General features: G+C 43.8%; 1 protein-coding gene across 5 annotated transcripts in view; it reads left to right on the top strand.

Moving 5' to 3' along the window:
* Positions 1 to 13882, top strand: part of CACNA1G (calcium voltage-gated channel subunit alpha1 G) — a 346031-nt gene that overhangs the window by 285515 nt on the left and 46634 nt on the right. The gene's annotated exons all lie outside the window — the stretch shown is intronic.

The following is a 13882-nucleotide window of genomic DNA, read 5'->3' as shown; positions in this document are numbered from 1 at the left end:
ACTGACTTAGCCTAAGTCACACAACAAATCAGTGGCAGAATGAAGATTTTTTTCCCACCAAAATCTTGTTTGTCTAATATAATACAAGATATCATCTCTACTACGAGTCCTGTTTGAACTAAATCCAAGGCTTCTGGCTTTCAGCATGCTTTGCAAAACACCAGTGTTCAGTTATCAGATTTTCACACGCTTTTTATATGCTAAAGACTATCAGCAGGACTGGGACAGGTGTGGCTGAGTGCTCAGCTTCCTTGATAGTGTGACACCAGTGTCTTTATAACGCAGGTCTTATCTCAGCTGCATGAAGAACTGGCTTTCTGCTTTAGTTCTTCGTAAATCATCTACTGCATCTGTGCATAAATGAGCTGGGTGTGAAGCAACGGGCACCCTGCATACATGAGAGAAATGGCCTCTTTGCAATTGTTGCTTTGATGCCTGTATGCTCACTGCAGTAAAACTCGGGTTATGTGCTGGACAAGCCTGCACTGGGCAGAAAGATGGTGAAGGTGACCTGTTGGAGTTACATGGGGTAGTGGACAGATCAGTGGACTGGATCTTGGACATCCTATTCTGCATCCTGCTGCTGTCCCTGTGGGTGACCCTGGCTGTCACCCTGTGTCCGACTTGGTTACTTAGCTCTGTGGCTCAGTTTCCCCATCTGTAGAATGGGGGAGTGATGCTTCCCTGTCTCACAAAGGCATCTGGAAGATGAAGAAATTAAATCTTGCACAGTATCCTTACACTGTGGTGATGGGAGCATGCAAATACCTTTGGGTGCCTGCACATGAGTGTGGAGCAGACTCCATTAATCAAGTCTGCTGGAGCACGGTAATTACTGCGCTCCAGCAGCCTCCCGTGTTTTGTGTATCAGCATCCCCGTGCTTCAAAATGGTGGAGGGGTGCTTTAACGAGCTTTAGTTTAAGCGCCCTTGTTGCTATTTTGAAGTGCAGGGGTGCGAGACGTTGCAGTGCTTTAATTAGAGGAGGTCTCAGAGCCACTCTAATTAAAGCGCCGCCCCCGAGCACATGTAAAAGTGCCCTTAGTTTAATAGAGAGGCCTGAGCAGCAGCTATGTGTTTCAATTAAAGGAAGGAAGAGAAAGAAGGCAAAAGCTGGGCAAAAGCTAGAGCATTTCAAATGAGAGAAAGCGACTCATAAGTCATTTTGAAGATCAGATCAGGATTTCTCTCTCGCTCAAAGCCCCAATTTAATCCGAGGTGCTCTGCTCCCCAGATTAACCTGTAATTTGGCATTTTGTCAAGTGTTTCATTTTCTCAGCCTGCTTGGAGCACTGGTTAATCTTTCTTTTTTTCCCCAGAGGCTGTTGAATGACTCAACTGCAAAAAAAAAAAAAAAAACAAAAAGAAAGAAAGAAAGAAAGATATAGCTAGCAGCAATCTTGAAAATTAACAGTATCTCTGTTCTGGTCCTTGGCTTCACTCCCAGCATGGTGACGTGCGCTTCCTCTTATCTGCAGGCCTGGCAGCTGGTGTCTGCTTTGAGTCGGCCAGTCCACATAACTTCGTAGAGTTGAGACCTGTGGCATTTGCTCAGTCCATCCTCCCAGAAAAATCTTTTGGATCAAAATGTCCCCTCCAATGTGGGCAGTTCCCCTCCGGGTCCCATACACGTTGTGTTTGTCCTTGTTTTCATGTTAAAGCAGCTTGTGGCAACTGAGCGGGTGTAGCACAAAAATCACCGACATCTTTCTCAAAATGTTGGCACTAATATAAGCTAACATGCATATAGTCACCTTTTTAAAAAAAAATAAAAAGTCGCTGGAGTAGAATTTTATTTAAAACCCAAATACAGCTGTGATGCTTCCTTTGTCATATTGCACTTCAAGCTGGATCCAACCAAGAGATTCCAGGGGGGAAAGCGGGGCATCTTTTAGGGATGATTTTGGCTGAACTGCATATTCCCTGTGCCACTGTTCCCCTATCTGTTAAATGATCGTATATGACATGGGTGTTTAATGTTTGTAAAGCAACTTAGGGGCCTTGGATCCCTATATTTTCTATGTTAACAGAAACCAGAAAGGCGTGTGGTTTGTTTAAAAGCAATTAACATAATAGCTAAGTTGTAATGAGTTTTGCTGTTGAGAAGGCTAAACTAGATAGTCACTGCCAGTCTTTTCAGGCTTAGATTATGGGAAGTTATGATGCCCTAAGGTCAGCTGTGTTATCCAGATCTTGAATACAATTAAAAACAATTATATACTCAAGCCTACATCCTGAAACTTCCACTGTGGATCTGTGTCTCAGATGCAATCACACGGAGTATAGTACAAATACGCGGTTGGATCTGGGCTAATTTGTGCCTATCGGCATCCTTTTATGTGCAGCCAGCAGAGCAGACTAATGTGTAATTTCGCATCTGCCTAGAAGAAAAGATTTCCAATTCAAGAGCAAAATATGTCACAAAGAAACATTGCAGGACGTGAGGGCTTGTGACAGTCCCTGCATAACCGTGGCAATTAATGGAGCCTGTGGAGTTGACAGCGCTTCTATATAGATAGGGGTTTTGTTAAGTGATGGCTATGATCTGCTCTGGTGCTGCCGTTTGTGTTTTGTAAGGAAAATCAGCAAGTGCCACTTCTGTCTGACCAGCATATTGGAATTTACAGTCTGCTCGGACTTTTAAACTACAGTATATAGAAATGCATTTGGATCATCTAACCCAAGATTCAGAGCAAGAGATCTGAAGCAGTTCTAGTATAATATTGGCCACTTGTTCCTTAGTAGGGCTGTGCGATGCTTCAGGTGCTGATTCGATTCGGCCCGATCCGGTGGCTGAATCTAAAAATCTGAATCGAATCGGGGGACCAAATAAAAAGGCCTGAATCGATTCGAAGCTCTCCGAATCTTCAGAAAAGAGCTTTGACAATTTGGGCAGTGCCCAGTGACTGCAACAGGGAGCTGGCGCCGGACTCTGAGCTGGTAAGTAGGGGGTGGGGGAGGGGGCTGGAGGAGGGAGGAAGGACCATGGGGGGACCCCTGCCAACCCCCATCCTCTGCCTGCTCCCCCAGCCCCCCATGGCTGTCCCCACCCGCCCCAGCTCCTGGTGCTTTAAAAAAAAAGCCCCTACTCACCAGGTGCCACCGGATGGGAGGTGATCCCTGCTGCCCCGTGCTTTGTGGGGGGCTCTGCCGTAAGCCCCCCAAACCCTCCCTTACTCTCCCAACCCCCCCGATGGTTGCCCCATCCGCCCCAGCTCTGGCCCTTTATAAATAAAAACAAGAATACCCCCCAAGACTCGCCGCTCCTGCAGCAGCCTTGGGGCTTCGGGGTGTCGTGGAAGAGCCCCCGCACATGGCACGGGGCAGCATGGGGCAGTGGGGATCTTCTCCCGCTGGCAGGAACTGGTGAGCCCGGAGTTTTTCTTGGTTTTTTTTTCCTTAAAGGGCCGGAGCTGGGGTGGGCGGGGGGGCTGGGACAGCAGGGGACAGTGGGGGGCAGCGGGGATTGCCCCCCCTCCTGGCAGCACCTGCTGAGTTGGGGCCTTTTCTTCCAAGGAGCTGGGGCGGGCAGTGGGGCAGCCATTGTGGGGATGGGGGGGATAGGCCTGGCTGATTCAGAGATTCAGCTGAATTGATTCAGGACAGTGATTCAAATCACCGAATCGAATCACTGTCCCCCAAATCAGCTGAATCCAAATCCGAAGTGAATACTAGGTGCTTCGCGCAGGCCTGCCTATTCCTTAGCTCCAGGGAGCCCCAGGCGCTCTCAAGGTCCAGATGGTAGATAAGGGGATTAGCAGGAGAAGGGGCCCAGCCAGAAAGTGTCTAGAAAGTGATTCTACTCAATGGGAGAGGCGTTGTGTTGCCTATTGAGATCAACAGGTCTATTCCCCTTTCTTCTGCCCACCGTCTCTGAGTAGGGGTAATAGTCCCAAAGCCCAAGAAGAACTCTATGAATGGCTTTCTTGGAGAAATGGAGAGGATCTGGCGCTGGGATTGTGCGGTAGAAGGAATAAGGATAGTGTCTCAGGAAAAAGGGAGAGAGAGACGTGGGCCTAGGACTGTCCGACTTTTAATTGTGGCTTAAAAGTCATCAGGGAGATCGGTTTTCATTGTGAAACTTGGAGCTAAGTGAGTTCCTTCAGCTTTTAAGAGGGCATAAAACCCAGCCAAAACTTTGATCTTTTTAGCTTAAGTGAAGGGGTGTAAAACCCGGAGCAGCCAGAACTTATGAGTTCTATAAATTTTGCCTGTATCTGCAATGAAATGTGGAGTCATTTTAGGACTGAGTGGACATAACAATCATGGCATTGTTCATTACATCACTACAGCTAAAACCATAAAGCATTTCATGTCACTTGTGCTCTTTGTCAAATTCAGAGAATTTTATTACTGGAGACTTACTTCTGTTCCATGTACTTATGATTGCGGTGTATTCAGGTTCAGTTGAGAAACCCTGGGGGTTTAAAAATAAAGGTGGAAGGTGCTTTGCAAGACCTATGGAACCAAGATCTTTTACCTTCTTAATATGCTACAGCTATGTTTAACTCTTGGCTATAAATCTCTCCCTTCCTAGCTGATGTGTTATAGCTTGTATGCAATCACTCCATATTTGTCTGAGCTAAAGTGTGTGTGTGTGTGTGTGTGTGTGTGTGTGTGTACCAGTAACAGCAGCCAAACATCTTAGGAGATGCATTTTATATCCTTTTTTATATAAATAATGCGTTGCAGTTGTTATTGTATGATCCAGGGGCAACAATCAACACAATAAAACCCACATTATTTATTACTGTTTCAAATGCCTATGCATACTCTACAAAGTATTTTTATTAAAATATATTGGGGAAGAAAAGAGAACGAATTCATAATCTGTCTTCAAATGATAAGCCATTTTTAGTCTGAAAAGTAATTTTTTTTTTTTTTTTTTTTACTATTTCCAAATTTTTTGAGAAATGCTTTTCTTTCTTTTTTTTTCAGATGTAGTTTTGAAATCTAAAACCTTCAAATCTGGTTCCATTTTCTTATTTTCACTGTTCTCCTATGAAACTGAACAGGGCCATCCAGGGTTTTTCGCCATTTCATCAATTATTTTTTCCTTTTTTATTTTTCCTTTCCCTCCCACCCCACAAGGAACACACTAGTTCATATTGCATACATGTTACTGGCCTGCACAATTTTTCTTTTCACAAAAAAATCCTTTTACAGAAAGAACAAAGTCTCGCATCATTTAAATATTTTGAACACCTAATATTTAAAAATATTTAGGTCTCCATTTTGAAGTTACTGTTGTTTTTCTAAGCATTTTCAAGTTGAAAAGGTCTATGTAAGTACCAAGGAATATGGTATCTCCCCCCCCCCCCCCCAAAAAAAATAAAATAAAATAAAATAAAAGTACATAGGGCTCAGATGTAGGTAGGCATCTAAATGTCCATGTGGATTTGGGTCCAGTGACTTAGGAATCTGAATCCCACTGACTTTCAATAAGGCTTGGGTTCCTTAGTCTCTTAGGTGCAGTTGAAAGCTCACCCATTATTATGGTTTTGCAGATTAAACCCCAAAATACTTTGGTGATCCTACTTTATGAGACAACATGTTCCCTTTGATGCTTTTGATCAATGATGAGGGTCCCAACTGAATGAAGGCTGGAGAGTTGGACTCTGAAAGTTGTATTTTCTATTCCAGGCTGGTCAACTTCTAAGTAATGGGGGGGCCACATACCATGTGGGCCACTGGATCGTGGCTACACCATGCCCACCAGCACCATACTAGACTCCTGGCAGCTGGGCATACTTTTAGTATCAGGTCGCCCTTTGCCAGAGATAATGATAATGGTGATGATGATAATAATAATAATATTTAAAATTACCATTCCCGGGCCCCCTTTCTGTCCAGGCCCTGAGCAGCCGCTGGGTTTGCCCATGCCTGTGTCTAGCCCATGGGTGCCCTCCCTGCTGTATCATACCCCCTTAGCCCTCACTCCCAGCTCCCTGGCTGGCTACAACCTCCCCCCCAGCCCCTGGCCATGGGTTCACCAGGCTCCATGGGCTGTGCCACCCCTATTCCTACCCCTGTAGCAGAGAGGGAGGGGAGCTCAGAGCCTGTGGCTGCTGGTAGAGCCCAGGGGCTGCAAATCATGTCCTCATGGGCTGCGGGCAGCCTTCAGGCTGTGACTTGGTGAGCCCTGTTCTGTTTTATCAGGAAGAGACACAGCAATAAATTAATTTCTATGCATAAAAACAAATGTGGTGGAGAAAGATACTGTGTAAGACAATGGGGACCAAACCAGTATTAAAGAAGAATGTCAAGATAATTGATTTTTAGCTAACTCCTTAGGCTCAGAAACATCAGTTCTTGTTCCAGCTAGGTTTTCGTGGAGGTTATGTCTGGATCTTAGAACCATTTACCACTTAATAACTGTGCCATTCACTCTGCTGGCTCACGTTGCACAAGAGTTATGACACGCAAGCAAGCGGTTTGCTCAGCGAGGGAACAATGTGACTGTGTGCAGAGTAGTTCTGCTTTTTGCTTTTTCCACGATAAGATTATCAGTGTCACGGTCATCACCAGACCCCATATTTCCCTTCTTCCATTTAGCCCACATCAGAACGTGTTCAGTCAAGGGAAAAGAAATTAGTTTAAAGGTTGTACAGGTGGGGGAGGGTTCGTTTTCTCAGGTTTGATATGCCACAAGCTCTTTCTGTCATCTCCATGATTTTGGTCATGGTTTGGGGCCAGATGGCAGAGTTCCTGCTCTCCTTGCTGAGCAGTTATTCACGCAGGGAGATCCATTGCCCTCAGCAGGCCTGTCCATGTGAATAAGGGGTCTGCCTTTGAGCATGTCTGTCCTGTGGGACCAGTCAGTGTTTGCTGGCTTGGGTGAGGCCCGTTCTCCAAAAGCCAAATGTGGCTTAGACCCAATAACAGGAAAACAGCGTTTCATTTTCTACCTCTAGCCTGCCGTGAGATTTGATTGCTTTAAAGTTTGCTCCCAAGACTCAGCATTTGTCTTATCAGTGTCACGGCAGCCAAGGAGTACGAACATCCTTAGTCACTATAAATACTTAGCACGTGGCTTTTGGATACTATGCAAGTGAGCAGCAACTTCAGGGTGATACCGAAGACAGCCTCTACCAGGTGTTGTATCTGGTCAGCACTGCAATCCATCTGCCTGTTAGATCAACGGTTTGCAAGCTTTTTAGACTCAAGACACCCCTAAAAAATGCCAGTTTAGTTCTCGCTCATTTTTTGACTCTAGGAAAAAATGGAAGTATTTTTCTGTCACAAAGAACCTAGCCCACAGCAGGTTGGAATGGTTTTGACACTGTTGAAATCCCTGGGTTTCTCTTACGACTTGTGTTTGCACACTTAATAGTGCTAACACTGTGCAACACCCCACGTCACCCTTGCAAAGATCTCCCCGTGCCCCTGGGTGCTGCGGCACCTGGTTGAGAATCACTGCGTTGGATGGATCTAACTGACAGTCCTAGCTCCTGCCAGAGAGGCGGATGATCCAAGCAGTGTTAGGAATGTCTTGCACCAATCCCCTTACTACTTATCTGTGCTAATCTGAGTCTCAATCCCTTCTGCCTCCCAGGCGTGCCAGTGCATAAAAGGTGGAGGCTTATAAAGAAGAGCAGGCAGTGTCTTGTGCATTGTTTTCATCCCTCAGTCTTTTTTTTTTCTGATCAAGCTACTTCTGTCCTGATGATCCAGCCTCCAACACTTTTCTCAGTTGAAGGGTATTGGAAGTCTTTTAATGGAAGAACCCCTCCTTTTGACTGCTTCATTGAAGCACGACAACTTGCTCGCTTGCCCGATGCTCTGAGTAGGAGGAGGCCTGTGTAAGGCAAGGGACAGAGCTCTTCTTTTTTTGCCCTCTATAACATTGATAATTTCTCTGAAGTCACTTTGCACTTGACTCTAGAAACAGTTACCCCAACTCCCTTCACTTATACCCCTGTTTTTGACAAATGAGATATGGTCTCAATTCAGTCGGACCGTACTGCCCCCTGTCCAAGGCAATGACATCCTCATAGATGATAAATCTATTCAGGGTTATTGAATAGATTGAATTAGAGCTGTTTCCTCTGGCATCTCTAAACCGATGATGGTGGATGCCAGGGAGAATATTGAATAGGGGATAAATTACTCTAGAGAGTCTGGCTCAGTGCTTTCCCTCCTATAGCATCTATACTGTCGGAAACAGGATCCTGGGCTAGATGGACCATTGGTCTGACCCGGTGTGGCACTTCTTACCTTCTTATTCTGTGAGCCAAGTCATGACAGTGCTAAGTGATATATGTGTACTTGTAGTTTATCCTCTTGCAGTTGGCCAGATTACATCCTTAGCTGCATGCATGTGTGCAGTGTTGCTGGCTCTTGTAATTCTGTCGCATGACTTGCAATACTTGATGCATTTCGTAAAGCCCCAGCTCCAAGAATCATGTGGTTGTAGCAGTATCTCATGTCTATTTTTTTTTTCTTTTTCTTAAATGGTTTCATCCCTCAGAATTGTAAGTAAATACTTTGAAACTTAAAGCACACAGAGCCTAGACGCTCAGGCGCTAGAAGGCAAAGGAAAAACAACTACAAATGTACTGTTTTAGTTTCAAAATCCTGATTTTTGAAAGTCAGTCTGATTTTTTTTATTATTATTATTATTTTTTTATTTTTTTTTTGGTGCTAGTCCTGATGCATGGTTTTTAATGCATGGGATTGGCAGCATCTGCACACACAAGAGAGGTAGAGATACTACTGATGGAGCCCTGTGGCTATATCCAAAGGCAGAATGTGGTTTAGAGTTTTGTCTAGCAGATTAAGTTGAGTAAGGTCAGTTGAATACTAAAATAAACTGTGAAAGAAATCCTAAAGTTTTCACTGTGTGGAATAAAAACGCGTTGTTCTCAACGATGTCCTTCACTGGCACACACAGCAAACATTGCAGTGTATTTTGTAAATGAAAAAAAAAATTTCAACCTGAGCCATGTGTGTTTTGTAGTAATCTAAGCTCTCCTTTCCTCCACCCCACCTTTGACAAGCAAAGTTACCAGGATACAGTTGCAAGCAATAGATAATGCCATTACCCTTGCCCTAGCAAGGCTTTCATTTATGGAGTCAGGTGGAGGAAATAGGTTGGGCTGCTGTCATCTCGCAATCAATGAAGCATGTTGTCGCTTCTCTGGATAAGGGTGACACGCTTTTCAGGCATGGGCATGCTTTTGTTCTAAAAATGCCTGAGGGTCTCTGGGACTCAGCAGCTTGCTAGCAATCCTAAGCAGATGTTAATTTTTTGCGTTACCATTCATATTATGAAAGTGCCTGAAGGATCCTCCCTGCAACTGGATGCCAGGGGATTAGATATGTATGGGTTGTAAGACAGTCCCTGCCCAGAAGAGCTCACAGCCTAAATAGGTAAGATGAAAGGTGAAGGAAAGAAAGCATTACAACCCTTACTTTGCAGATGGAGAAGTGAGAGGTGGTTAGGAGTGGTCTGTGATCCAGACAGGAACTGAACACAGGTCTCCGTGCCAGGGTGGGGGGATCAGGTGAGGAGGCAGGATACAGGATGGAGAGAGGAACTGTTATCAAAAATGAATTCAATAAAAATATTGCCCGAATTTGGAGTGAACATTGTTAGCAAAATACTGGCCCATCTCCAGGGGGAAGCATATGGTGGCAAGGTGTCTTTTCAGCACTTACCGTCAGGATACAGGTTTCCCTCGCTTTATGCTGTATATGTTCCTGGAAAACAGTGCATAACTCAAATTCGCATAAAGGGATCCCATTTTACAATGTAACAAATAGGGGTACGTTACCTCAACTGCACTGACCCCCAGACCCATTTCTACCACTTTTACAAAACGAGTTTGGTAATCACTAATAGCAGACAGTGCACGCAAGCACAGGGAGAGGGGTAGGAGATAAGCTAGCAGCACACCTAGAAGCCATAACGTGGCTGGCAGCTACAGAAACATGTGCCACAGACATTGAGCGAGGGGCACAGATCCACTTAGGAGACTATATTTTGGTGCCCGTCACACCCACAATGCACTGCACAAAGCCGCTGACAGCGGGCTCCCACCACACCGATCGCATACACGTGAATATTGATATAATGTATGCATATTTGGTATAATATTTGGTATATGCATATAATGTATGCATATTTGGTATAATATTTGGTATATGCATATAATGTATGCATATTTGGTATAAAGAGGGTCATTGCATAAGAGCAAATTCACACATACAGAACCCACATAAAGCGAGGGAAACCTGTAAATCTTTTCTTTTTTTTTTTCATGGATGCCTCAACAAGATCTGTTATGGTCTGTAACTGTTGCCTACGGAGGTACAGATTCATTACCTCTGTTTATCAAATTCCCTCTCCTTTCCTTTCTTCCTTGGTTTTCTCTCTCTGCTACCACAGTCACTTTTACCTTAAGTAGCTCAGTAAATAGCAATAAAGAAGAGTCAACAGCATGGCACATATTAACCTTGGCTGTTGTGTGAATATCAGATATGGGCATGATTTTACTTTTAGGCTGCCAGTGTTTGTATAGCAACCGATTATACATGAACCTGAATTTGTGTTTCCCATGCTTTGCCTGAACTCCAGTACTTTCCTGAAGTAAAAAGAGAAAAAAAAAATTGTACTAAGGAATGAATATATTAAAAATAATTTCCCAAATTCCCAACGAGAATTATTAGCCTCCCCCTACATCGGGGTTACAGGAAGCTGGCATTGCAATGTGCAATCGGACATTAAGGCAGCGTCAACCACATCATGACCAAAGGCAGTACAAGGGATTCCTGTTTAAAACACATTAACCTCATTCCTTTCTCCTGTGTTGTCATCCAGATAAGATTTAAAGCAGAGAACAAGACCACAGCTCATCTTTCTCAGGTTCCTTCAGAGCAGTGAGTAGGGGTTGCATTGTGTGCTTGCTTTTTTTTAGCCTGGCTTTGAGCTAATGGCTCGTTCTCCTAAGGGACCCTATGTGAATAGCTCAGTGTGGGTTAAACTGTATTGCTGTTTACATTACAGGCATGTCAAAATGCAGAAGTGACCTTTCAACAGGTACTTTCTTTTGGAAGGGGGAAAGGAAGATAGGAAAGTTTGATGTGCTGTAGCAGGCAAATGCTGCCTGGGGCACATCTCTGTAAGTGGGGAACACACAGCCGGTTGTTCTGCAAGATCAATGGGTGATGTGTGTCATCCAGTGAAGTAGATCAGCAGTGCTGGGATGCATACCAGCAGTGCTGATCCACTTCATTGGGCGATATCTATTTCTAGCTTCAGTCTATCCATATTCAATGAAACAACCGTCTGTCTCTAATAGGAGCAACCAAAACACCAAATCCAAACATCCCTGGGCTCAAAGGTTCCCATCCTGGGCATTGTGGGTCAGAGTCAAACTCCGGCTGGATTCTTTGAGCCTTCATAGAACAGGGTTTAGGACATGGGAGGGTAGAGACAAAGGAAGTGGCCATTTGAGAGACGCAGTGCAAAGAAACCTTTTTTGCAATCATATGCATCTCATTACTTTAACCACAGCAAACTCTTCTTCTATGTCTGCTGAGTTATGATAGACGGGGTAGATTGAAGTGTGTCTCAGAATGAATCGGTTAGTGTTGGAATTTACATCATGAATACAGCAGATTCCGATTCATTTTAAAATGTAACAATCCTCCCTGAAAATTGCTATGCTCTGTAAAAGATCAGAAAAGCCACCCCATGTTCCAGGTTCCCTTGTTGTGCAGTTCATAGCTATAAGATTAATGTTTTACTGAGTCAAGACAAATTAGGTTATCTTATCGGCAAGGAGTATGCATGTACATCTCAGGAATTTAGGAGCACAGTGACTTTCAGTGGGCCTCTCCGGTGTTTCAAGTAGAGTTGGCTGGAGTTTGTTTTTCTTTTTGATGACATAGTTTCTTGGCAGGAAATGTAATGTATGAAGGTTGAAAATTTTCCCAGAAACATATTTTTTTCAAGTAAACTTAAAACTTGTTGGCATAGTTAATCAGGTGCAAAATAGCACATGCCCCCCCAAATAGCCAGTGGCCCAATCAGCAGGGACATTTGAGAGCCAGGTCCAAGGTGTTGCACCAAATCAGATGAGCAGAGACTTGTACCTGTGTCTCCAACCTCCTACATGAATGTCTTTGATACGCATCCTGCGGCTTTGGGGGAGGGTGGGCATCTCATTCGTGTTTCTTCATAACAATGTGAGAGTCTTCTTTTCTTCTCCACGGCAATTAAAACCAATCTGAAAATCCTGAAATTGTTGAAAAACAGAACGCTTTTCTGAACAGCCCTATTTAGCAGTGTATTTGCTTTTGCCATGTTTAAACAAGTTAATGGCCCTGCACAATCTGCACCTCAAAGGCAATCTCTGGATAAGCCTGCTCTTCTGGTAGATCCTAGGGAAACCCATTTCTGTATGTTTTGGCATAATCCTATACATAAAAAGAGTTAAGTTTAGGGGCCCGGCATTTTCCTTTATACGCTCTACAAGAAATGTCCTTCTAACTCTCCTAGCTCTCCTCTCTAGCTTCTTCCCCTCTGGGCTTTCTCCAACAGGAAGACTTAACAGGCGAGTGAAGAATACACATGCCCAATTACAAACAACATCTTGTTTAAATAGGAAAGAAGGACCTTGCTTAAAATAACTTTAATAGACTAGTTCCTGCGTTCAAACAACAGTGTCCCTTTGGAAGGGCATGTCATGCTCCAGCCAGGCTGGGTGAAGGGAAACATGAAATTTGGAGCTCTGACCAGGCTTGTTTAGGAGCCAGACAGTGTTAACAGTATATTGAGTGTTGCTACTGTCCTCCGAGCGGCAGTGAATATTTCCATAGGAAGGTGAAGTGTGAGAGATCAGTGTCTAGCGTGGTGTGTGGGTTGTTTTTTTTTAATTGTGTTTGGGGTTTTTTAATTGGGTCATACTGTAATGATATAATTGTCATTGCTTGGTGTATTACGCCGGCTTTATACATGACAGAGATTGCCTCTAGGGATAGGCAAACCGGTTTGGGTGAAATAGGAATCCTGCTCCCTCATCCCTACCAAACTTTTGTATAATACTGTACAGTACTTCAAACTGGGCTTTTTTCCTCAGTTGGCCAAATAGAAACATTGGGTCCAAAGGGTGCAACTCAGTCCAAGTCACTGGGCTTTGTGCCACTTCACATCACTTCTGGGTTTCCCTGCCATCTGCCTATCATCTTTGCAAAAGCAGCAGTATCGAGCAGTAGGAATGCCAGCCAGAAATGTGTCTGGTCTAGTAGCTGTTATTCAAAGGAACTATTTCATACGCTGCATGGACTGATGAAATACAGCATGTCTCTGCTAGTTCCTTACCATAGTGATCATTTGGTTATTCTAAGCTAGTGATTTTCAACAGGGGTGATGTGAGATCCTTCTAAGGGGGTGCCACACAATACTAGCTTTATTAGTATGCAATTACACATTATTCATAATATAAATGCAGAGATTTCACATAGAAATCCACAGTGGCAAAAGCATTCTTTCCTGTTGTAGTCTTTCTGAGTTCTTTACAACAAAAGAATTGCTCTGTTATTTTCCCATAGTCAAAAAGTGAGTGAAAAGCTAAGAGCTGGCATTTTCCAAAACAATTCAAGCCTAAAAAGTTTGAGAACTACTGCTGTAAGCCTTATGAGCTGATTGCAACTGCTTCATTCAAACAGCAGCTGTTGCTTTCAGAATTTCTATGAATTTTTTTTTTTTTTTGGAAGAAAATGTAGCAATAGACCCAAGAAACACTTTTGAAGAAGATAGCTTCTGGAGGAGTTACAAATTTACAAGGGGTTAATTTAATTGTGCAACTGTAATTATGTTGGTAACCAAGAACCCAAAAAGCAAAGAAAGAATCAGACAGGTGTATGTGACTTAGACA

This window comes from Alligator mississippiensis, chromosome 8 (genome assembly GCF_030867095.1).
Source record: "Alligator mississippiensis isolate rAllMis1 chromosome 8, rAllMis1, whole genome shotgun sequence".
Classification (NCBI taxonomy): Eukaryota; Metazoa; Chordata; order Crocodylia; family Alligatoridae; genus Alligator; species Alligator mississippiensis.
This window is presented reverse-complemented; position numbering and strand designations above follow the sequence as displayed.